Source organism: Somniosus microcephalus, chromosome 13 (genome assembly GCF_052327205.1).
Source record: "Somniosus microcephalus isolate GS21.2 chromosome 13, FLI_Smic_1.0, whole genome shotgun sequence".
In the NCBI taxonomy this organism is placed as follows: domain Eukaryota; kingdom Metazoa; phylum Chordata; class Chondrichthyes; order Squaliformes; family Somniosidae; genus Somniosus; species Somniosus microcephalus.
Window position 1 is genome coordinate 132,483,478 of NC_140999.1, and position 23,394 is coordinate 132,506,871.

Genomic DNA, 23,394 nt, shown 5'->3' on the forward strand with positions numbered 1-23,394 from the left:
ACCTTTAAGAGAGAACTACTTTTACAGCTCCTGTATACTGTAGTACCGGCAGTGACCACACCTGTATATAAGCCTTGAGCAGGCCTCTTTACGGTTAGTCTTTAGACTACCCTCCTCCAGTAAACACCTGTTGATTGTTAATTTACAGCCTCCGTCTAGTTATTGAAAAACATCATACTTTAAGAATCACGGATTCAACAATTGTCAACACATCTCCTACAACGGATGCTCCTCCCGTCCCCATACAGTCACCTCTGGTGTACCCCAAGGCTCCATCCTTGGTTCTCTGATATCTCTCATCAATATGTTATCTCTCAACAACACTGCCCATAAGTGGGGGTGACGATGATATCCTGCTTTACTTTCCACCACCACACTTGACTCCACAACTATGCTTTGTTATTGCACTATTTGGCTAACATCAAGTCATGGATGAGCCAGAATTTCTCTGCAGTGCAAAATCAGTGAAATTGAAGCCATGGTTTTTGGACCCAAAAGAAACCCTGGAACTTACTCCCTGATTCCTTGACACTGCCTGGATGCCTGCTGGAGCTCGACCTGATGGTGCACAACATCAATGTTTTGCTCAACTCTGTACTTTGCTTCAAACCCCACATCCAGTTCATCATCAAGATAACTTACTTCTCCCTCCAAATATTGGCCATTTCCATTCCTATCTCATGCCCAATATCACTGAAACTCTCCTTCATGGAGGTAGTTTTAACGCCCATTCCCGCCTCCCCCACAACAGGCAGGACAGTGTTGGGCCAGGAGCTTAAATTTGAAAAAATGGGAAATATGTCCCCAACCCACTGCGGTTTAACGGTGTTGGGTTTTGTGGCGTACAAGTAACCCGCTCTGTAAAAGTGGCTCAGTAATTACAATATATAAATGAGGCTGCGAGCCTCAGATTTTGTCATCAATTTGAATTTAATGGCTGGGTAACCCGGCACCTGAAGGGAGGCGAGAGCTGCCGGATCCAGCAGGTAAGTGTTTTTCTAGCACTGCATGTGGACCGGCAGGAGCAGGACTGCTTCCAGTCAGCCCCTCAAACAAACCCGCTGTAATCTCTCCCTTCCACACGATCAGCTGACACTCCCCCTTGATCTCTCTTACCCCCGGGATCTCTATTCACCCTGCGATCTTGACCCCGCGATCTCTCTTCCCCCATGGTCTCTTCCCCCACAATCTCTCTTCACGCTGTGATCTCTGCTCTGCGATCTCTGTTTCCCCGTGATCTGAGTCCCCATGATCACTCATCCCCGCAATCTCTCTTCCCCGCGATCTCTCTTTTCCCCATGATCTGAGCCCCTTCCTTGATCTCTCTTCCCCCCTCGATCTCTCTTCCCCTCCCACGATCTCTTCCCACCCCGTGATCCGTGCCCATCCTGCACTGACCCTCAATCTTCTCGATTACCTGCGGTCCCCGGCTGCTCCCTTGTAGCGCAAGCTTTCCCGCCTGGCAGCCGGGCTTCAATCTGGCTGGCTGCCGAGCGGGAAACAGAGTAAAAAAGTTCTAATGAGGTCCTGCTGTTAAATTCGGCAGGACCTCCACGTTCCTGGCATCTCTGGGTTTCTCAGCCACTAACCGAAGCCCTTACTCTCTCCCTGTCTCCCTGTAAATATTGGGCACATATCTTTTTCACCTCAAGTCTCAGTTTTATGAGTGCCCTCCTCACTGGCCTCCTGAAATACACCCTACATGAACTCCAACTTATCCAGAACTCTGTCACCTACATCATGTTCCGCACAAAATCCAGCTCACCTTTTACCACAAACCCTGTGCATCAACATCAAAGTCCTTGTCCTCATCATCAAATCCTTTCACGGCCTTTGCAACCTCCTCCATTCCTACATCCCTGCTCACACACTCCACTCTATTACCATTATTCTATTGTGCAATCTTCTGCTCTCTCCACTCTACCATTAGTGGCAGAACCTTCAGCCATTTTGCCTCCACACTTTCAAACACCTTCTTTAAATCACTTTATTTGTCTATAACTCTCTCACCCTTCAAAATCCATCTTTATAACCTTTCTCTTCGACAGTTCTTCTCTTCAGTCTCCTTCTGCTTCGGTTTGTGAAACATCTTGGGATGTTTTCCATGCTAAATGCAGTACGTAATGCAAGTTATTGTTGTTAAAGAGGTAGATAAATGATATAAAATCTAGGTTTCTATAAGTGTATCACAAATTCCAGGTTAGAAACTACAGCTCAATATGATTTACTACTCAAATTTATATTTGGTGTCTTGTTAAATCCCCTTTGAGTGACACTGATGTATAATTCATTCCTCTATATTTAGAGGATAAATATACACAATCCCAAGATATAGTTTGAACACTAGATCAGATAGTACATACATGGTGAAGATCTGGTCAAACAGCAAAAGTTTGAGAAGTTTCTCATATAAGATCAATTCATTAGGATAAACTTCAAATAGATAGTCTTTCAGTTTTTGTTGTCCCATCATTTTCCTATAAATAATTTGAAAAGTTTTAAATTAGAGGTTTCATTTACGTTGAAAGAATTGCAGTATTCAAGCAATGGTTTCCCTGTCGTTCTGCCTGGACAGAAGTGGTCTGTGCAACTCACTGAGCTGCAGTGATGCCTGCAGATTCAGAGAGGTAGTCACCATGCCATATGACCCTCCTGACTTATACTGAGATACAGATCTTCATAGGCCTTTGTTGCAACAAAGTCTGATGGAATAAGCCATATAACCTATTTAGAAAAATACACTATCTTATGAAAGAATTCTGGCCTTATTGAAACAGGGCAAGTTGTTGACCCTGAATAAATAACCTTATTGAAACAGAAGGTGAATGGCTCCGACAAGCTGACTTTTGGGAACAAAAACAATGGTCCACCCTGGATAAGGTGTTTTAATTTAAACTTTGTAAATATGGCACATAAAATAAGGAACATCTGCCCTCGTAAAGATGACATAAAATAAGGAACACCTGCCTTTCACACCATTTTATATGGTTAACCCAGAACACCTGGGGAAAGACAAGATTCTGGAATATTACAAGCTGATGTAGCAGTAAGAATTGCAGAGGTCAGCAGAAGGATGAATAGGGATAATTAACTTGGGTCAGCAGAAACTTAAAAGGAAATACAACTGGAAAAGGGTATAAATATTGAAGTTTCAAATAAGATAGCAGAGTCGCTTTAATCGGGCAAAACAATTCTCAGCTACAGAGGCGGCTCTGTGGTCTACCAGTCTTTGTAGCTCGGGGATCAAAGGTATTTGATATTGATGGATATCCTCTATAGAAAACTTTAAGAACTGTAATACTGTAGCGAAGTTAAGATTTAAAAGCAAGATTCTCTGTTAAAAAGATTGTATTTTTCTCTTTTTAGAACTGTTAACGTTGTGATTGACTGATTCACCAACTGTAAATTGCATGTTGGTTCTTTTAATAAATCTCTATATATTTTTAGAATTGTCTCACATAAGTCCTCTGTATCAATAACTCGCGAACTCAATCTCTGTACATTCTTTGGTGAAGCGTTACATATTTCTGAAGGAGTTCTCTGGACCTTCATAATATTCGGGATGTTATAGTCTAGCTAAATGTATTAAAAGCACTATCTGGAGGACGGTAACATTCTCGGGTTGTTTCTTTCCTTTAGGGAGAGATAGCCTGGACCTTTAGACCCAGTTAAGTGTCTTTAGGATTCGGCTACCTCAAGCTTTAGTTGAAAGTGAACATCTGAGAAATACGCCTGATCTGGGATAGCCCTAAAGGGGCTAGGACTAGTAAATATCCCTTCAAAAGGTTGTTATAATACAGGGACAGTATTGTGTCATCACTTTCCTCTATTCAACCCTTAATCACAGCAGTGGATGATGGCATGGCTAAGTTGCCTCAACCACTTATGGGTGGCTGTAATTTACTTGGAGAATTCATGCAGGCAAGCATGAAGGCGGGAATCAGGGAAAGTACAGCTACCTAGCTTCCTGTGTTCAAAGAAATCAGGGAGCCTTATGAAAATATGCATCCCAGCAGTGAGATGCATGCAAAAGCACCCACTTCTCTCTCAAATTAGCAATAGCACTGTGTCGTTATATCGTCCTGCATAGGGACTATATGTGAATTCTCCCAAAGCAATGAGCCCTCTCCCTGACTGACTCAAGCACAAGAGACTGCTGACTCTGATGAGGCAACATTAGGGGTAACCACAAGTATAGATGGTGAGCCTTCTGTAAACCATACAGCTATATGTATTCTGTGGAGCTGAAAAGTTGCTGAAAAGGAGACAGAGACACAGGGACAGACAGAGACAGACACACAGGGGCAGACAGAGACAGACAGACACACACACACACAGACAGAGACAGAAAAACACACACATACAAACACACATACAGACAGACATCCTGACTTGGAAATATATCGCTGTTCCTTCATCGTCGCTGGCTCAAAATCCTGGAACTCCCTCCCTAACAGCACTGTGGGAGTACCTTCACCACACGGACTGCAGCGGTTCAAGAAGGCAGCTCATCACCACCGTCTCAAGAGCAACTAGGGATGGGCAATAAATGCTGGCCTTGCCAGCGACGCCCACATCCCTTGAACGATCAGTGTCGTGCGAATATATCTAGATCTTCCCTTCCTTCTTATGAACCATCCCATTCTGAATGGAAGTTCAGCATCCAGTTTTGTTTGTATCACCCATTGCTAAATCCCGTGCAAGCTTCTTATGATAAGTCTTTAACAAGGCCTTCACAGGGCTCACATTTTTTTTTCATTTTATGCTAGTTACACCCATTTTAGGCTGTGTGTAAAATCCAGAACAGTAGTATTATTAGATGAAAAGCTTCTTACTGTTTTCCATGAGTCTTGCTCACCCGATTACTCATGCCTGGCTTTTAGTTCAAATTAGCAAGCGCAGGAATATATACACCCCACAATACTTTTAAATTGCTTCCAGTCACAAATGAGCAGTGCCTTAGTCATTTCACAGGATCATGCCATGTGAGGCAAAATCATTTATCAGGAATTAATTCAACGTGAAATGAGATTAAGGAGCCAACAGTGGGTGATGAAACTTTCTTACTGGTAATATCAAATAAGATGATATTAAGTATCATTTGATCTTTGTTATCATATCTGAGGTGTGGACCTGAAGTTTCATCAGAGTGGGCTGAGACACCCTGAATGTTTAATATTAGCGGGAAGCAAATTGATTTGAGAATCTCTCCACTGTAGAAAGATACGATAATCTTATATTACAAATTTAATGTAAATGATTCATTTTACCTTAGCTTGGTTCTTCTGTCCCTCTATTCAATTAAGCTACATAAAAAGAACTAATAAAAGATAACCCAATATATTGGTGAGGAACTCCCAAGGACTTGTTTATAACCTCCGTGTCTATTTGCAATTCGTTGAAGCTGCCACACTAAATACAGTGATGTATTGTAATGTGCTGCTGCGATTTACAGAGACACTTGAATTGCTCCAAGGGTGTTAAAATGTGCAAGCAAATGGCAATGGATTAACAGCACTGTGAATCATGGAAGGGAAACAGATAGAGATTTTCAGTTTCAATGTAAAGCCGCAATTATTCAAGCTGTATTTGAATGTTCACTTAAAGTTAATTGCACCCATGTCTCTGCGCCAGAGGAACACGAAAAAGACTCTAATGACTGCTTCATTAAAGGAAAACTCCGAATGCAAACAACTTCTATTGAGTATTCCTCCCATATCAGGTTTCTGGAAGAAATTCATTTGTATAATGTGATCTACAGAGTGAAAACAAATTGCATTCCACTGAGAGCGGCCATTGATTATTGCAGAAAGATCAATATCAGCCTTCCTTTCAGCTATACACCTTCCAACCTGAAGAGAGTGTTATTAGGTGAAGATTTTTTAAGGACTGCAGTTATTGTCCAGAAATGAGGGTGAGTTGGAAGGTCTGACACAGTAGCAAATGTGACGATACAATGCAGAGCGAATGAAATGCTGGACATTGTTATATGGTTAAGCTTGTCTTGCTCTGCTGTGCTTCATCATTTATAATCCATACCCTAATAGGCTGAACATTGTGCTAATATTTCCTAATCTTTTTAGGAATAACCCCTTAAAGGAAAGTTTATGACCAGAATTTTCAGGGGTGGTAGCGGGCGTGATCGGTGGCGAGTTGAGTAGGAAAGTTGTTATTTTTGACAGCGGGTCTGGAGCCCGCCGTCAACTCACCTCCACACGCCTTTCCCACAGGCGAGTCTGTCATCACGGAGCCAACCTGGCCGGCAGCAGCAGGCGACCCAATTGAAATCATTATCAGGTCATTTACAGGCACATAATAGCCTTTTTTCACTTACTTTTTAAATCTCCCTGCATGGCCACGGGATTCATGCAGCTCAGGAACCACATCTGTCAACCTGAGGCGGGAGTTCCGTGGCCATTGCTCCAGCTGATTACTCGACAGCATCAAATATACAGTTAAAGTTCTCACCTGACAGATATCATTTTCTTCAGGCAAAAGCTGTTGCTCAGTCCATTTCCAGCACAGATTCTGCAGGCTGCAAGTGTTTCCAGCAAAGTTTCCATCCAGTGTCACCTCATTGGAAGAACTCTCTCACCATTGACAGAATGCTTCGGTCATCTGTACTTCACCTGCCATCTATTCTATCAACATGGTGCCGTTTATATTGTCTCACCTTGGTCCTCAGAATCAGGCCAAGATGAGCCCCAACACCAGCAGCACCAGGCACACCAGCAGCACCAACAACAACACCAACCTTCTCTGCAATCACCTGATGCTCCACAGGACACAGGGCATCAGTGCCTGCCCACACTGCCACACCAGACACGCCCTGGTAGGCAAAATTCTGGCCTATGTAATCAGGGTATTGTCATTCCAGTGGATTAGTCAACTTCCTATTTTAAAGTTGCAATGTCAGTAAAAACTATTGCATGGAAATTGAATTGTCTGATATTATCATACAAACACATTTGCATTAAATCCCTTTTTTCGCTAATTTAACAGAGGCATTAACCTTTATAAAGTAATGAGTTAATGGCTCCGTTAAAATACGAGACACATGAATATTATACAGATGTTTCTTAAAATTCTTATTAGCATTAGCCGTGCTGCAATTAGTAAAGATAGAACTCTGTGTAAAGAGATTGTTAACAAAGCTGCCACTTCATTAACATGCTGACCTTTCTCTTAATTGGTGCACTCATTTTCAGTTCTATAATCCAAGCTAAACCATGCAGATGAAATGAGGAGAGCTGAGCATTTAGAATTGTGAATAGACCCATTGGTGTGTTGTATACATACTTCCCAATTACCTGAAGGTCTAATTTGAAAACAAATATGACCTTTGCCTGAGCCCCCAGTGTGATGCAAAATTAACTTCAGTTGTTAGAGACAAGCATATATTACTGTCCTTTGTGGTGTTAGCTTTATTGATAAGGCTTAAGAGATTGTGTCAGATATGATTTTTTTTCTTGTTGTGCACTTGATCCATTTTATTCCAGGTTGAGGTTATAAACTATGCTCAGCATCTAGGTAATACCCTTCTGAGAAATTAATTCTACCTCAGGTCATTCTTACCGGGTTTTTGTTCGACATTCCTACAGTTTGTGAGTGTTTTGAGTGCAAGCTTGTTTTAACGTTGTCTGATTATAATACTAATATTGTCTATCAGACTAGATGGGTGGTGATTTAAATTCACTAAAGTGAAGAGATTTCCCAATGTGAGTGCTAAAGCAGCAAGACCACAGAGTAATGGGCACAGCACTCACCATGATCATGCTGTGCCAACCTCATGAGGTTGGTAGCATTCACTATTCATAACAAGCTCTGAGCCACTTGCTCTGCCCACTTATACCTCAACATTGTAATTGGGGTCTTACATTCATATTCCAGTTGGTTAGCCAGTTTCTCAAAGCGAAACAAACAGGTCACCGGCAGGGGTGAATCCCCCCTCCTCCCACAGCGATGTGTTCTGATGAAAGATAATCTGCTCCCCTAAATTAAAAAGGTAAACAGAGAAAAGATATGTAATCCTTACCAATGATTTGAGCCAAAAGATTGTGAATTCAAGCTACCCTACAGGCATCAGCATATAGAATTACATTGAATTTACAGCACAGAAACAGGCCATTTGGCCCAACTGGTCTGTGCCAGTGTTTATGCTCCACATGAACTTCCTCCCACCCTACTTCATCTCACCCTATCTGCATATCCTTCTATTTCTTTCTCTCTCCTGTACTTATCGAGCTTCCCCTTATTCACTTCAACTACTCCATGTGGTAACACATTCCACATTCTAATCTCTCTCTAGGTAAAGAAGTTTCTCCTGAATTCTTTATTGGATTTATTAGTCACTATCTTATATTTACGGCCCCTACTTTTGGACTCTCCCAGAAGTGGAAGCATCTTCTCTACATCTACCCGTTCCAACCCCTTTATAATTTTAAAGGCCTATAATAGGTCATCCCTCAGCCTTTTCTTTTCTAGAGAAAAGAGCCCCAGCCTGTTCAGTCTTTCCTGATAGTTGTAAACACTCAGTTCTGGTATCATCCTTGTAAATAATTTTTGCACCTTCTCCAGTGCTGCTATATATAATCTAGGCTGCCACTTCAGTGCAATTCTGAGGGAGTGCTGCACTGTCAGAGATCAGGGGCTGGATTTTACCAACCTCAGCGTGTCTGTGGCAGGTCCTGGCGTTGCTGCCGGCTCCAGCCCAGCCTCTGAAATAATTTTCCCCGAATGAACTTGTTAAGCCCGCCCAGTGCGTTTCCCAGCCAATTGAAGGAAGCAGGACAGATTACGTAATTCAACGATGCATCATCAGCCAGGTTCCTTAAAGGGACCGTGCGCAAATTAATTTTGACATTTGTGCTGTAAGTGTTCTACAGCATTGAGGTGCTGCAATCACTGACAAGCACTGCACAGAGGTGGAGGGCTGCACGCAGGCTCTCCCATGACTCCCTCCATATGCTTATCGAGGGAGTCACAGCATGCAGGGAGGTTTTCTTTCCTTCCAATGGGCGGAAGAGACCTCCCCAGGAGATCAACGCAGTCTGGTTGCACATTGCACAGGAGGACACAAGCAGGGATGTTGTCAGGAGGATCAGGCTGGAGTGGCACAAACCTTTCAATGATCTCAGTAGATCAGGAAATGTTACTGAAATGCCACACTCAACCTCATCCTGCTGTGCCACTCATCACAACCCCATCACTCTGCCTTCCCTACCTTACTCCTGCACATCCTTACTCACACCAACTTACCTTGCACCTCCACCCATCCCTCTCTATTTAGATTATCACTTCCCCAACTCACTAGCCACCCCTCACACTCATCCTAATGCAATCATACCAACTAACAACACACAAGGGTAGTAAATCTGGCCATGGTGAGACCATCCCTGGTGTCCCGGGCAGCAATGTGATCGGGTGCTGATGCCCTGTGTCCTGTGCAGCATCAGTTGATTGCGGAGAAGGTTGGTGTTGTTGTTGGTGCTGCTGGTGTGCCTGGTGCTGCTGGTGTTGGGGCTCATCGTGGTGGGATTCTGAGGACCAAGATGAGACAGTATAAACCGTACCCATTCTGATGTAATAGATGGCAGGTGAACTTGAGATGACAGAAGCAATCTGTTAATGGTGAGAGAGGTTGTTCCAATGAGGTGACACTAGATAGAGAGTTTACTCCAAAAACTTGCAACCTGCATAAAGTTCAATCTGTCTTCCAATTGCAATAAGCAACAACTTCTAAGCTTGGAAAGTGAGCAGCTGTTAGATAGGAGCTTTTATAGCACATTTGCAGCTGTCAAGTAATGAGATGATTCCATGGCCATTCAACTCCTGTCCTGCTTACCTGATGTGATTCCTGAGCAGTGTAGATCCCGTGAGTGACCTGTTAAACTCTGAAGGTGAGCTGAAAATAGTTCTTAATGCTCTGATAACAAGGTCATGATTACCTGAATTGCCTCCTCTGCCGCTGCATGTTGGGTCTGCTCAGCGATGACAGACCCGACATTTGGGAAAGGCATGTGGCGGCAGGTTGAAGAAAAAAAACTTCCCAGCTGACCCGCCACCGATTGCGCCCGCTGACCCATCGCAAAATTCCACCCCCCCCCCACCAAGATGTTAAACTTAGGGCCTGTCCTGTTCAGGTGGCATCATTCAAAAAAGGGCAGAGTATGTTCCCAGGGTCCTGGCCCGCCTTCATCCTTCAGACAAAAAAAAGATTATCTAGAGATTCATTTATTTGTTGCTTGTTGACTGCTGCATTTCCCTAATTCACAAGTTCAAAAGTAATCAACTGGCTGTAAGGAGATCTGGGACATCCTAATACAGCACAATATAAATGCAATGTTTTCCTTTTTCTATTATAACAGCAAAAAACTGGGCAGTGAGTTAATAAACACCTAAGTTTATAAATTACTGTTGGTGATATCAGCAGACGAACACTTATAGCATTAATATGATATCCCTCTGTCTGCTATTTTAACGTAGATGTTAACTCAGTTAAAATCAAAGGGTTAATGCCTGCATTAATATAGCCAACAGAGAAGTATCACATGAGCAAGTTAAGCAATAATCCGTTAGCTTTAATAGTTAAACATTGATCTATTAGCGTTAGCTGCGGCTCAGTTGGTTGCACTCTCGCCTTGAAGGGATAATTACTAGTCCTAGCCCTTTTCGGGCTACCCCAGGTCAGGCGTATTCCCCAGATGTTCACCTTCAACTAAAGTTAGAGATAGCCGAATTCTATAAGACACTTAATTGGGTCTAAGGTCCAGGCTATCTCTAAAGGAAAGGAATGACTTGAAGATGTTACCGTCTTCCAGATAGCACTTTTATTAAGTTTAACTAGACTGTAACCTTCTGGATATTATGAGGGTCTGGAAACCCCCCCCCCCCCAGAATTCTGCAACTCCTCACAAAAGAGTGTACAGAAATTGAGTTTGCGAGTTTGATACAGAAATACTATTTGAGACAATTCTAAAAATATATAGATTTATTAAAGAACCGACTTGCAGTTAACAGCTGGTGAGTATGGTGGCATAGTGGTTAGCACTGTTGCCTCACAGCGCCAGAGACCCGGGTTCGGATCCGGCCTCGGGCGACTGTCTGTGTGGAGTTTGCACATTCTCCCCGTGTTTGCGTGGGTTTTCTCCGGGTGCTCCGGTTTCCTCCCACAGTCCAAAGATGTGCAGGTTAGGTTGATTGGCTGTGATAAATTGACCCTTAGTGTTAGGGGGATTAAATACGTGGGGTTACAGGGATAGGGTGGGATATGTGTCGGTGCAGGCTCGATGGGCCGAAATGGCCTCTATCTGCACTGTGAGGTTTCTGTGATTTCTGTGAGTCAATCGCGACTTTAACTGTTCAAAATACAAATAGCTTACATTTCTTATTCTCAGAGATCCTTATTCTCAAATCTCAACTTTGTTACATTTATACATTTCTTATTATTTATAATCCAGGATATCCACCAAAATCAAATAACAGTACCTCTTGATCCCCGAGACTCAAAGAGTTAAAAACTTACAGCGCCTGCCTCTGAAGTTGAGAATTGCCTGCCCCTTCCAGCGACTTCTGACTTTCTATCTGAAAGCTCCATATTTTATATCCTTTTTGCAGTAGTAAATCCTTTCAAGTTTTCTACTGATGTAAGCTAATTATCACTAGCCATTCTCTGCTGATTCTTTCTACTCTATTGTCAATTAAGCCGTTAACTTTCAGAATCCTGTCTGCTCTATGGGTGTTTCAAAACTTATCATATAAAATGGTTATTACAGATTTATCTCTTTGATGCCATTCTTACGAAGGACTTCAATTCAATTCTTAATATTGGCTTAACTGGTTATAATCATGATGTGGAGATGCCGGCGTTGGACTGGGGTGGACAAATGTAAGAAGTCACACAACACCAGGTTATAGTCCAACAGCTTTATTTGAAATCACAAGCTTTCGGAGTGCTGCTCCTTCGCCTGGTGAAGTGAAGAGTTGCATATAAGCACAGCATATATAGTCAGAGAGTACTGCCAGATGATTACAGGTAATCTTTCTAACTGCCCTTTATCACACCTCGGCAGAGAGATAATCACAGCAATTACAGGTGTGAATGGTGTCCAAACAGGTCAGTCAGGAAAACATTACATCAAAGAACAATGAGGGTCACAAGGGGTCACAAGGGGTCAAATGTTGCAGATGCTGGGGTCTGTATGAAAAACAAAAAACAAAAAAAAACTATTTTTTTGCTGGAAATCACAGCAGGTCCTGCCGCATCTGTGTAGAGAGAACAAGCCAATGACGACTCGAGTCTGGATGACTCTACATCAGGTGGGGTTACATGTAGTGTGACATGAACCCAAGATTCCGGTTGAGGCCGTCCTCATGAGTGTGGAACCCCTGGTGACCCCACCTCATTGTTATTTGATGTAATGTTTTCCTGACTAACCTGTTTGGACACCATTCACACCTGTGATTGCTGTGATTATCTCTTTGCCGAGGTGTGATAAAGGGCAGTTAGAAAGATTACCTGTAATCATCTGGCAGTACTCTCTGACTATATATACTGTGCTTATATGCAACTCTTCACTTCACCTGACGAAGGAGCAGTGCTCCGAAAGCTTGTGATTTCAAATAAAGCTGTTGGACTATAACCTGGTGTTGTATGACTTCTTACATTGGTTATAATCAGGCATTGTGTCTCCTAACTGTTTCATTTTAATACAAAAACCATGATTGCTTGGTGTCATCTATTGAAATCATATCTACAAAGTCTTCTGTAGGTATCATATTTACAATGTAAATCAAAACCACTTCAACCAGGGTGTTCCATGCATTTCTTAGCTACTTCAATTGGTTGTATTGCAAACGTATGTTTGCTGTCTTTCATTTGATGCCTTATTTATCAAAGGCACATGGCTCTTTAATGTTCTGTGTTTCTGTTCGAAGTGGTAGTTTTTAACACTTTAAGCTGGGTACAGCTATTGTGTTGGTTCCAAACTGCAGACTCCTTGGAAGCAAGCCTTTGCTTCTTCAATAGGGCCTTTGTCTCAGTATTAACAATCAATCCCCATTTCAAAAGCTTGTGTGGTATTTACAACTTTTGTGTTAACACTTCATCTTATCTCAGAAGCCTGTATTCACAGCTTGTGTCATTGAGGCATTTTAGATTTTTAAACCCAGTATATCATGTTTTAATAAGGTCAGAATTTTGTAATAGGATGGTGTAACTTTCTGAAATATGACTTTTCCTTTACAGCCTCAGAGTCAGAAGGTTGTGGGTTCAAGTCACACTCCAGGAACTTGAGCACAAAAATCTAGGCTGACACTCCAATGCAGTACTGAGGGAGTGCTGCACTGTCAGAGGTGCCGTCTTTCAGGTGAGATGTTTAAACTGAGGCCCCGTCTGCTTTCTCAGGTGGACTTAAAAGATTCTATGGCACTATTTCGAAGAAGAGCAGGGGAGTTATCCCTGGTGTCCTGGCCAATATTTATCCCTCTGCGTTTCCTACATTACAACAGTGACTACACTTCAAAAAGTACTTTATTGGCTATAAAGCACTTTAGGGCATCCAGTGGCCATGAAAGATGCTATATAAAAGCAAGTCTTTCTTTCTATTAATAATGCCAACAGTAATCTCTAGGCTGTAGTATCTAGGATAAGGGGCCTATTTGGAAGCAAAAGGAATTCACTGTTAATGAAAAATGAAAGAAAGTAAAATAAGATATAGTACGGAGAAGGCAACATTAATCTTTATAACACAAAAGCAAAATACTGCGGATGCTGGAAATCTGAAATAAAAACAGAAAAACGTTTCAGGTCGATGACCCTTCGTTAGAACTGGAAGAAGTTGGAGATGTAACAGGTTTTTAAGCAAGTGTAGAGGCGGGCGGGGAGGGGAGGAAAGAACAAAAGGGAAGGCTTGTGATAGGATGGAAGGCAGGAGAGATGAAGAGACAAAAGGGGTGATGGTGCAAGGCAAAAGGAGATGGTAATGGGACAAGTTATTAACAAAAGATGACTCTAAATGGAATGTAAATGGCAATGGCAGGATGATCAACAGCTGCCATGTGAGAGAAAATAAAATGATAGGGGCAGAGGTTATGGCCTGAAATTGTTGACCTCGATGTTGAGTTCAGAAGTCTGTAAAGTGCCTAATCGAAAGATGAAGTGCTGTTCCTCGAGGTTACGTTGAGCTTCATTAGAACAATGTAAGAGGCCAAAGACAGAGAGGTCAGAGTGGGAGTGGAGTGGAGAATTAAAGTGACAGGTGACCGGAAGCTCGGGGTTACCCTTATGGACTGAACGGAGGTGTTCTGCAAAGCGGTCACCCAATCTGCATTTGGTCTCCCCAATGTAGAGGAGATCGCATCGTGAGCAGCAAACACAGTATACTAAATCCTACCCATAGCCAGGCTAACTAACATTCACTGTGGAAATGTGGGACACAGAGCCAAGTATTTTGGGGGGGAGATTAGTAGTACAATATGAAAGAAGGGTAACAGCTGCACTCCGTTTCTCTCTCTACAGATGCTGCCTGACCTGCTGAGTATTTCCAGCATTTTCTGTTATTAATCTTTATAATGTGCAATGAAGCTGTAGAGCCTACAAAGTGACTTCTTTGGGTAAAAATTAGGTAGCGCCTTTTGGGGCACTACCTTCACCGGGGCGCTAATTTTAGCACCCCAAAAAAGTTAGCACCCCCGCAGCCGATTTTCCCAGGTAGCACCCCGAGAGGGAGGAGGGGCACTACTGGAAGCACCCCGTGTCCCTCTTGGGGTGCTGCGAGCCAATATCACGGTGCTATGTGACGCAGTGCCATGTGCTGTGGCACGTCGCGCTGCAGTACTGCAGGCCTTCCTCCCCTTATTAAAGGGGAGGGCCCTGGCTCAATGCGTCCCGGTGCCCAGCTGGGCCACCAGGGATCAGGAGTGCTGGCAAATGGAGAGCATCTGGCACCCCACGGAGAGGCTTCACAGGGGCCAGGGACAGCAACGGGGGCAGGTGCTGGCAGGTGGCCAGCAACAAAAATGGCCGCCCACAACCTCCCCTTTAACTAGCGCTGCCCCGGCCGCAGTTAGGCCCCCCTAACCCCGGCGGACACAGCATCCGGCGGTAAGTCGGGGTGCGCCACCCAATATTACAGCCGGGGCGCTGCGCACGGCAATTATGTCATTGCCGGCGGCGCAGCGCCGCGGCGCTTAACAGTTAGCACTGCTGCTAACCTCCTGCTGAATTTCGCGGGGGGGCGTTAGTGTTGCCGCACCCAGGCGCTAGTTGATTTGCGCCTAAGAGGGCGCTAACGGGAGGCACAAATCAACTGAATTTAGCCCCCTTTAAGTCTTATCATTTGAAAATGTGAATCTGAACAAAAACCTTTAATTGTATAATGTATATATCACTGCTGTCTCCTGGGAATTATGTTGTTTAATTAAATTATGAGTGTGATAGTTAGCACTGAATCTTTACTGAAGACTGGCATTTTTGCATACATCAGTGGGTGGTGCAGTTGATGTTTCACTCCAATGGTCTGGGGAGAAAGGAGAGTCTTTTGTAAAAATCCAACCCATAGCCAGGCTAACTAACATTCACTATGGAAATGTGGGACACAGAGCCAAGTATCTTTTGGGGGAGATTAGTAGTACCATATGAAAGAAAGGTTACAGCTGCACTTTGACAATACTGATTTCAGATTCTTCAGAGGCCTCTCTCTGCTCGTACTAATGCAGAAGAAGCAACTTGTATTGATATCTTGTTAAACCATCCATACTATTATGCAGTTAGTAAATTGCCTGCAGGTAACAATTGTGGATTTCCTGCTGGGCCCTGTGCATGGAATATTAAACTGCTTTGGTTCCTACAGTCTATTCCAACATTAGGGAAGAGTTATGTTGAACAGAAAACCATTTTCTCTATGCAACCATTAATGTCTCACTGTCCTATTAGTTGGTGAGCAAGTGGCCGTCATCTATGACTAAACACAAAGGCCTAGAAATTCGGTGGGGGGCGCCAAGCTCGCCTGGGCACCGGAATTACCACACCGGACGGAGCCACTTGCGCCAGCCCAATATTCAGTCTCAGCGCCCCAAACGGAAGTGGGGCGCTGCTCGAGGCGCCCCGCATCCCTCTTGGGGCGCTGCAACTGAATATCGCAGCACAACGTGCCGCAGCACCACACGCTGCGGCACGGCACGCTGCGGTACTGCAGGCCTTCCTCCCCTTCTTAAAGGGGAGGGACCTGCACCAGCGCGATCGGAGATCGTGAGTGCCGGCAAAAGAGCCCGGCACCAAGGAGAAGTGCCGGGCTCTTGGGACACAGCGGCACTGCCCGGGGGGGTGCTCAGGAGGCTGGGGACAGCAGCGCGAGGAGGTGCTGGAAGGCGGCCAGCAAAAAAATGACCGCCCCGCACCTCCCCTTTAATTAGCGCCACTACCACCGCAGGTAGGCCCCCCTGAACCGGTCGCAAATTGCAACCGACGTTACAGCAGGGGGCGCGACCAAATATCGCGATCGGGGCGGTAGCGGGGCGCTGCACACACCGATGACGTCATCGGTGGTGGTGCAGCGCTACAGGCTAATGCCGCCATTAGCGCCCCGCTAAATTTCGCGGGAGGCGTGGCCAGTGGTGCTAAACCCACTAAGTGCCCTCTTTGGGCGCTAACTGGTGGCGCATCCACCGAATTTCTAGGCCAAAGTAACTAGCACTGGTAGCAGTGAAAAGGGATTCAGTCCAGAGTTGACTAATGTAGAATGTCAAATCTCTGGTGAGCTAACTATGGCCCAGTTATTACCCACCGCAAATTCCGGCCATTATTTCTGTTTCAGTGGGGAGTAAAACTGCAAGAAGAGAGGAATAAAGGAATCTTTCCTTCCCATGGCAATCTGTATGTGTCACTCTGTTGTGTTCAAATAAAGTCACTCCCTTCTGCCTTTCATCAAGGCTTCTTTGGCTGACCATCAGCACTTTTTTTTTAATTTAATGTTTCTGAGCTCATACAGGCAAGCCACACAATTGTTCATTCAAGGAACCGTCTAATGGCCTGACCCCGATTTACTCACTTTTTTCACATCTCTACATTTCTCACAGAAAATGACATCAGGGACATTAGACTTTCAGATTTTGGCACAAGACAGGTGGATCTAGCTGCTGTGGTGGTTACATTCAATCATCGGCCTGCCTGCAAAGGGCTTCTGACAATAACATGTCACCAGGTCCACGAGTCTTCATCTGATTCCACCATGATAGCTTTATCCATTAGCTGCATTTGCCTTCACTAGATCTAGTTTAGCCACCATGATTTTTCCCATACTGTGGCATGCTTTGATTTCCACTTGATAGTTCTCGGTATAATTGGTCTCAGACGCTCAGAGAGAAAGTTTGCTTTCCCCGCTTCCTCATCTGAGTCTGTTTTACTCAGTAAGGTTTTGAGCTCTTTCTTTTCTCTGCTTTTGTTTTTGCTCCTTTTAATGCAGACGAAGCTGGACTTCTCCCTGGTCAGCATCCCTCTGCATTTCCATTTCCATACTCCACCAATTGCTTTCTTTCTCCTTCTTCTTCTTAGATTTCTCAGACCCTGAGTAAGGAAAACCCTTCAACTTTCAGCTTGCCGGGCAACACATCATCTGACTTCAAGTGGGGAATTCATTTTTTCCAGCCTGTCAAATATTATCAGATATATGTCATTTAAAATGGTATTTATAGCAGGAGGAGGAGGCTGCATGAGCATCCCCATCCTCAATGATGGAGCCCAGCACGAGTGCAAAAGACAAGGCTGAGGGCAACCATCTTCAGCCAGAAGTGCCGAGCGGATGATCCATCTCGGCCTACTCCTGAAATCCCCACCATCACAGAAGCCAGCCTTCAGCCAATTCGATTCACTCAATGCAATATCAAGGTTCGGCTGAGCGCACTGGATACAGCAAAGGCTATGGGCCCCGACAACATCCCAGCCACAGTGCTGAAGACATGTGCTCCAGAACTAGCCGCGGCTCTAGCCAAACTGTTCCAGTACAGCTACAAAACTGGCATCTGTTAGATCCGTGTATCTTAATGTTGTGTCCTTCAATAATCAGACAATGACTGCAGAGAACGATTCAACAGGTGTTTATTGAATGAGGGTTACTCTAGAACTAATTGTACAGATCACCACTCAGGGTTTATATACAGGTGTGGTCACTGCCGGTACTACAGTATACAGGAGCTGTAAAAAGTAGTTCTCCCCTTAAAGGTACATACATTACAATTCCTCCCCTTTTAGATTAACAGTACCATAACACTCATTTAACAATTAAATATCAAACTAATTACAATTAACACTTTTAACATGCAACATTAGCTGAAAATAGTCTATTTATAAATTCAGTCTTTGGGGAGGCTTCCTGATCCTTTCTGGATAGCGCCTTTCCCGAGTGTCTTGCTCTTGGTGCGGAGGCGATTCTGGCCGCCCCTGTCGTCGGTTGGTTCATCAGCTTCCGATGCTACTGTTTCTGGGGTAGATGCTACCTGTACGTCGGGTTCATCACCAGGTACGCATGGGCGAGGCATGGGGTTGACTTGTTCCTGTGACTCTAGGATCTGGTCAGCATGGCGTCTCACGATGCTCTCCCCAACGTCCACTGTGTACATTAGTGGGCCCTGCCATGTGCATATCGTTCCTGGCTGCCATTTTTCTGTTCGGTAGTCACGGGCCAAGACTGGTTGCCCTACATTGAAGTTCCTTGTTGGCTTCTCATGGATGTGCTGGAATTGCTTACTCTCAAAATCTTTTCGTACGTTTGGTCAGAGCAAATCCAGGCGAATTTTTAACCTTCAGTTAAAGAACATCATGGCTGGGGCCTGGTTGGTGACTGCATGTGTCGCACTCCGGTAGGCGAACAGGAAATTGTCCACCTTGTGCTGCAGTGGAATGTTGTCATTGTACATAGCCTTTATTGCCTTCTTAAAGGTTTGTACGAACCTCTCAGCCAATCCATTTGTGGCTGGATGATACGGGGCGGATGTGTAATGCCTTACCCCATTCCTTTTCATAAATCTTCGAAACTCTTCGGACACAAACTGTGGTCCGTTGTCAGAGCAAATCTGCTCTGGCAAGCCGTTCCTGGCAAAAATGGTCCGCAGGACTGCAATAGATTTCTCCGTGGTGGTGGAGGACATTTTGATCACCTCAGGCCATTTCGAGTGCGCATCCATGGCTATTAAAACCATTGAGTCCATGAATGGACCAGCAAAATCAATATGCACCCGTTGCCATGGAGATGAGGGCCACTCCCATGGGTGTAGAGGGGCATGTGGTGGTGCATTTTGGACCTTCTGGCATCCTGAGCAGCTCTTTGTCAGGTCCTCGATTTGCTGATCGATCCCCGGCCACCACACATAAGCCCTAGCAAGGCTTTTCATTTTCACCCCTCCCAGATGACCTTCGGGAAGCTCATTGAGCACTCTCTTCCTTAACTTGGGTGGAATTACCACTCGGGATCCACACATCAAGATCCCCTGGCATACTGACAGCTGTTCTCTTCTGGATGAGAATGCTGGCAACAGTGAGTCACCATGTGCTGGCCATCCCTTCACCATCAAATCATATACCTGAGACAGTGTCGGGTCATTTCGGGTCTGCTTCTCTATACCAGCGTTAGTTGCTGGCAAGCATTCAATTATAGTCGAATGAAATATTTTGACAGGATCCACTGCTGGTGCTTCCTCCGCAGTAGGCAGTGGCGGGCGTGATAGCCCATCAGCGTTTCCATGCTGTTTCGTGCCCTTATACTCAATTTCATATTGGTGCGCCCCTAGAAAAAAGGACCATCTTTGTAGCCGTTGCGCAGTCATCACCGGAATGCCCTTCTTTGGATTAAAGATGGAGACAAGTGGTTGGTGGTCAGTCAGCAAGGTGAACTTCTGCCCGTGCAGATTGTGATTGAACTTTTTCACTCCCCATACTACGCTGAGGGCCTCCCTGTCAATCTGGGCGTAGTTACGCTCGACTGATGTTAGTGATCATGATGCAAAGGCTATTGGCCTCTCTGAGCCATCCGAGAACTTGTGCAACAGCACCGCTCCAATGCCGTAGGTTGACGCATCACATGCCAGCCGAATTGGTAATGCCGGGTTGTAATGGGCCAATACCTCTTTCAATGTGATTAGTGTTTTGCTCCTCTGGAAAGCTCATCTACATTCGTCACTCCACTTCCATGGCACTCCAGTTTGCATTCGGGTGTTCAGTGGGTGTAGTATTGTAGACAAATTTGGCAAGAATTTATGGTAGTAGTTTACCAGCCCGAGGAACGACCTCATTTGTGACACATTTTCCGGTGCTGGAGCCTTGACTACTGCCTCAATCTTCTCTGGGGACTTATGTAACCCCTCTTTATCGATAACGTGGCCACAATACGAGATCTGTTTTCTAAAAAAACTCGCATTTGGGGCGGTTAGCTCGGAGCCCATATTCCTGCAATCTAGTGAGCACCTGCTCCAGGTTGGCAAGGTGATCACTGTCATTTTCGCCCGTGACCAGGATGTCATCCAAATAACACTGGGTCCCTGGGATCCCTTGCAGGACTTGTTCCATTGCCCTCTGCCAAATAGCCGGAGCTGATGCTACCCCAAATACCAGCCGGTTGTATTGGTAGAGACATTTATGGGTGTTGATTGTGAGGTATTTTTTTGATGCTTCTTCTACCTCCATTTGCAGATACGCCTGGGCCAGATCAATCTTAGTGAAGCGTTTCCCTCCAGATAGCGAGGCGAAAATATCTTCAATCCGCGGAAGTGGATATTGTACGGTGTGAAGGACCGGGTTCATTGTTACCTTAAAGTCCCCACAGATGCGAACCTTCCTTGGTTCCCCAGGCGTGCTGCTCAACGTCTTTTTCATCACAGGGATGATGGGTGTAGCCCACTCGCTCCAGTCTACCTTGGACAGTACACCTGAATGTTCCAGACTCTCCAGCTCTGCTTCAACGGCTGGGCGGATCGCATAAGGTACCGGTCTGGCCTTAAAAAATTTTGGGCTTGCGTTTTCTTCAATTTTTATCATCACTGTCATGCCTTTTAGTGTTCCGAGTCCTTGCTGGAACACTTCTTTCGCATCAGTTAGGATCTTTGACAGTCGCCCAGGTGTGACGTCGTCATCCTTTTTGTCAGCCACAGTCAGTGCCTGTATGGAATGCCAATCTAGCTGTATCTTCCGGATCCTTTCATGTCCTAGTAGTGGTGGTCCTCCATCTGGCAATACATATAGGTCCATTTTTGGTGTTTCCTTGCCGTTATATATAACGTTCACCCTTATTGTTCCTTTGGGGCAGACTTTTTGGCCCGTGTACGTCTTCAAGACAATCTTTGTATCTCTCAAGGGTATATGTGAGAATAGCCGCTTGTAGTCCCTTCAGTTTATGACTGGTGGGCCGAACTTGTGTCCAATTCCATTTTCACTTGGACTCCTGCTATCTTGTGCGTGACCCAGATAGTTTGGTGATCCTCCGTTTTGATCACATTATGTAGTTTCAGATAACCCAGCTCCTTGCTTCCGGAGTCTGTATCACTTTTATGTTCGTCTGAACTACTCTCCGTCACCTTATGTACCTTCTTGTACTTCTCCTGTGGAGATTTCTTGCTGCTGGCTTTCTTTCCCGACCTGCAGACTCTTGCTATGTGTCCTACTTTTCCACACTGTCTGCACACTTTGTCCTTGAACCAGCAATCCTTATGGTCGTGTGTTGTTCTGCCGCAGCGATAGCACTTCACTGTTCCGTATGACATTTCATTTGTGCCATATTCTTGCAGTCTCCATTGTATCTCTGCCGCGCCCCGTGCTGCTGCTTCGTGTGATACTGCCATGCTGAAAGCCTTGTCCAGCTTAAGATCCTTTTCTGATAGAAGCCGTTTCTGGGTTCCTTCACTTTGAAGCCCACACACAAACTTATCCCTTAAAGTATCTGCTAGTCCCGTTCCAAACTGGCATTGTTTCGATAGCTTGCGCAGTTCCATTAAATACTCAGCATTACTTTCATCTTTATGCTGGTTCCTTTTGTGAAACTTAAATCTTTCTGCTATCAGCAGCGGTGTGGGGTTTAAGTGGTCCTGTAGGATTGACACTATGTTTTCAAAATCCTTTTCTACTGGCTTCTCTGGGGTTACTGGGTTTCGTAGTAAGCCATATGTTTTTGCACTCATTAAATTCAACAATACCAGCGCTTTCTTGTCATCTGGCACTTCATTTGCCTTGCAGTATACTTCTATGCATTCGACATATGTCGTCCAATCTTCGACTTCATTGTCGAACGCTGTGATACTGCCACTCTTCGGCATTTTTGGGTGTGGTTAGACTGGCTTAAAATGGCGTCTCCCGCGCTTTCCTTTCTTCCCCGCTGCGGCTTAAAATGGCGTCTCCCGCGCTTTCCTTTCTTCCCCGCTGCGGCTTAATATGGCGTCTCCTGCGCTGCTGCCAACGCTGCTCTCGGCGGTCCTCGTGGCAAATGGCAACGCCTCGCGTTTTCCTGCACGCCTCTCTCCCCCGCTGACGCTGCTCGGCCCTTGAACACCGGCTGCGCTCTGCTCTCTCTCATCTCTCTCCCCCGTTGACGCCGCTCGGTCCTGAACACCGGCTGTCCCCTGTGCGCTCTGCCCTCTTTCTCTCCCCCATCGATGCTGCTTGGCCTTTTTCTGTGCCGCTCGGTCGGACTCTAGCCCGTCGCTGTCCGGGAAGGGTCTGCGCAGTACCTGTTGCCAGCCCGTTTCGCTGGACCACCGTGACTGGAAAGCCAAGCCTGGCTCTCGACAGCCTCCCCTGCGATGCTCAAATCTCCGCTGGATGACTGGGCGGTTGCGCGTGGTCGACGCCCGTGCTTCTGCACTCGATCTTCTTCCACTGTTCTCCAGGAGCGAATCCCTGGGAGGTGATGCAGAGTTGCAGGTAGGTTCGAACTTGCTCGTCGCCACTGTTAGATCCGTGTATCTTAATGTTGTGTCCTTCAATAATCAGACATCGACTGCAGGGAATGATTCAACAGGTGTTTACTGAATGAGGGTTAATCGAGAACTAACAGTACAGATCACTACTCAGGGTTTATATACAGGTGTGGTCACTGCCGGTACTACAGTATACAGGAGCTGTAAAAAGTAGTTCTCCCCTTAAAGGTACATACATTACAGCATCTACCCAAGAAAGTGGAAAATTGGCCAGGTATGTCCTGTCCACAAAAACAGGACAAATCCAATCCGACCAATTACCGCTCAATCAGTCTACTCTCAATCATCAGCAAAGTGATGGAAGGGGTCGTTGACAGTGCTATCAAGCGGCGCTTCCTCACCAATAACCTTCTCACCGATGCTCAATTTGGGCTCCGCCAGGACCACTCGTCTCCAGCCCTCATTACAGTCTTGGGGCGAGAAATTCATTATCACCCA

General features: G+C 45.2%; 1 pseudogene; it reads right to left on the reverse strand.

The window, feature by feature from the left end:
- Positions 1 to 2,287: 2,287 nt before the first annotated feature.
- LOC147108603 (uncharacterized) overlaps positions 2,288 to 23,394 on the reverse strand; it is a 118,690-nt pseudogene continuing 97,583 nt past the window's right edge.